Source organism: Sinocyclocheilus rhinocerous, unplaced genomic scaffold (assembly GCF_001515625.1).
Source record: "Sinocyclocheilus rhinocerous isolate Xijiao unplaced genomic scaffold, SAMN03320098_v1.1 scaffold691, whole genome shotgun sequence".
NCBI classification, from domain to species: Eukaryota; Metazoa; Chordata; class Actinopteri; order Cypriniformes; family Cyprinidae; genus Sinocyclocheilus; species Sinocyclocheilus rhinocerous.
The window spans coordinates 63,392-67,122 of record NW_015656606.1 but is presented as its reverse complement, the minus strand read 5'-3'; the positions used below and the strand labels follow the sequence as shown (position 1 = coordinate 67,122).

The 3,731-nt window shown below is 36.6% G+C and overlaps 1 protein-coding gene across 2 annotated transcripts in view; it reads left to right on the top strand.

The window, feature by feature from the left end:
• The first annotated feature begins 1,772 nt into the window (after positions 1 to 1,772).
• Positions 1,773 to 3,731, top strand: part of LOC107720492 (serine/threonine-protein kinase Nek1-like) — a 28,775-nt gene continuing 26,816 nt past the window's right edge. For both annotated transcript variants that reach the window (XM_016528209.1, XM_016528210.1), the window contains exon 1: positions 1,773 to 1,849. The gene's annotated coding sequence lies outside the window, so the exon portion shown is untranslated. The remainder of the gene's footprint in view (positions 1,850 to 3,731) is intronic.

Sequence of the window (3,731 nt, the reverse complement as noted above, 5' to 3'; positions counted from 1 at the left end):
AGCAGCAAGCATCACAAAAAACGAACCTCACAGTTGATCTAGGTAAATGTCTACACATGTATAGGGCCCTATTCATATATTTTGCCTGGGGCCCCCAAATCACAAAATCCACCCCTGGCTGAAGCGCCATTTGTTTGTGCAGCTACACGAATGTGAACAAATCAGGATTCAGTATCAAAGTAAACAGGAGTTTCCCCATAAGCATCCTTGACACAACGGGAGAGACCGTTTTAAAGGGAACTACCTAAACTCACGTGATTTCTGCAAACAGGTGGGCAAGCGATATAATGCTAGACAGAGGAGTGAAAGCTTTGAAGAGTGAGAAAAAAAAATATTATTGGGTCAGTGTAGCCAGGTTTTGCTGCCCAAATCTTAGCGACTTGTTAAAGAAAAAAAGTCCAAAATCGAGTAGCCCATATAAGTGGACTTGACAACTCTGGCTGGACATAGAAAAGGAGGTTATATTATTAGACACACAGGTGCACACACGTGCTTTAAAACTACAGTGGATGGCTCGGTCCCGTACACATTAGTCAAGTCAAGTCACCTTTATTTATATAGCGCTTTTAACAATACAGATTGTGTCAAAGCAACTGAACAGCATTAATTAGGAAAATAGTGTGTCAATAATGCAAAATGACAATAGTAAACACAAATTTTTCAGTTCATCATTGAATTCAGTGATGTCATCATCCAGCTCAGTTCAGTTTAAATAGTCTCTGTGCAATCAAGTCAACGATATCGCTGGAAATGAAGTGTCCCCAACTAAGCAAGCCAGAGGCGACAGCGGCAAGGAACCAAAACTCCATCGGTGACAGAATGGAGAAAAAACCTTGGGAGAAACCAGGTTCAGTCGGGGGGCCAGTTCTCCTCTGGCCAGACGAAACCAGCAGGTCAATTTCAATTAAGTGCACTTTAGTTTTTATCGTCGAGCTGTAAAAGCAAAAAGTTTCCCTGTTTTGGCGCGTGCTCAAGCTTCAACTGTTTCATCGCAACACAAGACACAAGGGCTCTGTTCAGCCCCGACAAAACGGTGCAAAACGTTTTTTAAACGGAAACAGTGGTGCGTTGAACACCCGGTTCTGATGATGCAAGAGTTGCAACTATGGCAGCTGAGAAGGCCATTCTTTGTGTTCTTTTTGAAGAATTCTCGGAGCCTGATGAAATCGGTATAAATACGTGTTTAATACTGCAAAATACGCTCAATGGTACAGTCACTGCCCTTGCCCTCCAGAATAAAAGAGAACATCCCAATCAAATGAAGGGATTTGTGGAAACTGTGGTTCCTAATTATTGTGATCCAACATTTGCCTCGCATTTCAGGATGAAAAGACAAACATTTCAGGTGAAGGATAATCCACTTCTTACCTCCGAGACATATATAAGAAATATATAAATATGTATAGTATTTTTATGTTACATTAATCAGTGTCTAGCACACCTTCCTAAGGAAAGGATATGGACCAGAAGACATTGCACTTACTAAATTATATTTAGACAGACTTAAAGAAGTTCCAGATCTATACTTGTGCTCTTATTATTTCAGTTATTTTGCCTTTAATGTAAATAAACATGTGCAAACAATATACTTGCTATTGTGAATTTATTTTGATGTTATTGTGCAAGCTGTTTCTTTAAAACCGCGTGGTTTATATATATGTTGCTGCTGATTGGGCTGACATGTTTGACACACCCACCAAACAAGAGAAAACATCTCAAACCCAGTTGCACACCGTTTCCAGGAAACATGTCGTTCAAACCGGAAACCGTAACAAAACGTTGCGCACTGGTTTGAGCTTGAACTTGCCCCACAACACAACACAAGAGGTTCGATCAGGACTGCAACAAGGTAGGAGTATATAATGCTAATAATGTAACAGAATGTACTAAACGAAATCGAAACTAAAAAAAATAAATAAATAGGCTTTATTTGGAAAAACTAACCAAATTCTAAATACTGTAATATTTGTCTTAGTGGCCACTGTGATTGATTGATCGATTGCTTGATTGAATTATTCATTTATGTACGTATGATGCATTTATTTATTTATTTAGGGGACGCGTGATTGAAGCATACACCGGGTGTATGTGCTCTGATACTTTTATTTACCTTTTGTGTCTTCGATTTTGAGATTTCATATTAATATGTCATAGGCCTACTTAATAAAGCAAAATCACAGCTTTTAAACTATGCCAATTTTATCTGGCAATTCGAACAATACATGTTGCTTTGAGTGACAATGATCACTGCGGTCAAGCCAGCCGCGTCTTGAAAATACACACTCAAGCCAGCCGCACTTTTCTTTTGTCTGCGCGTCTAATCGCGCACTTACGGTATGGGAGCTGGGAGCGGTCACAGTGCATGTAAAGAAGCTGTCATTACGGCGTTTCCTTTATACTTTTGCTGATATTTTCAATAGATTGCTGTTCACGGTGACCCAAAACATGTCTGCATAAAACGTAATTTAACCATTTAAAAAGACCATAAAGCAAAATCTTTCCATAAAAAAACATTTATTTATTGCTATTTTATATCATTACATAAATAATACAATTTCAGGATTTAAAAAAAAAAATGACTTGAACATTGATTGAATGTTTGTGAATACATTATTTTTTTGTACATTAACATTTGTATTGTACACTTATTAATATACATAACACACACACACACACACACACACACACATATATATATATATATATATATAAACATTGATAAATTCTGTATATTAATAAATGTACAATTAAAATGTTAACGTACAAAAAAATAATTCATTCACAAACATTAATTCAATGTTCAAGTCATTTAAAAAAAAATCCTGAAATTGTATTGTTTATGTAATGATATAAAATAGCAATAAATAAATATGCTGATGTTGCTTTATGGTTTTTTAGGGTTAAATTAGGTTTTATGCAGACATGTTTTGGGTCACCGTGAACAGCAATCTATTGAAAATATCAGCAAAAGTATAAAGGAAACGCCGTTATTACAGCTTCTTTACTTGCATTTTGACCGCTCCCAGCACCCATACCGTAAGTGCGCGATTAGACGCGCAGACAAAAAAGTGCGGCTGGCTTGACCATGTATTTTCAAGACCGCAGTCAGTGATCGCTGTAGCCTGTCTAGTCTACTGCAAAATATTTTGTGTGATCAGATTTTACTATGGTATAGCTAGGAGAAAAATAAATAAACATGAATTGGTTAAAACATTAGTTGTTTGTCGGTTCGTCCATATAGCAGAACCTGTTTTTGTCCCAGTCTGCCAGATATTATTGACACGTTTCCAGAGGGATATTTGATTGGTCTGCTGGCTGCTGATGCGCTCATTTTACGCCAATATAAATCTGATACTCATGTGTTGAAACGGCATACATAGATTTCAAAAGGCAATGATTCAAAACAACTTGTCCATAATTACTCCAGTTAACGATGAGTATTGTGTTGTTTAAATGAGGGAAAAGTGAGATGTACAATTCATATTTGTTAGTCATGTGATTTCTCTTGCACACCACCAGAGGATGCACAATGTATAAACGTGAATGGACTTGAACAGATTTAGGCTATGTAACTTTAATATACTTTTTTTCTGTAACTTTTACATACTTTTTTATTTTATTGTAATGGTCAGACAGATGATAGATAATAGATAGATAGATAGATAGATAGAATGATAGATGGATAGAAATAGTCAGACAGATGATAGATAGATAGATGATAGACAGCCAGA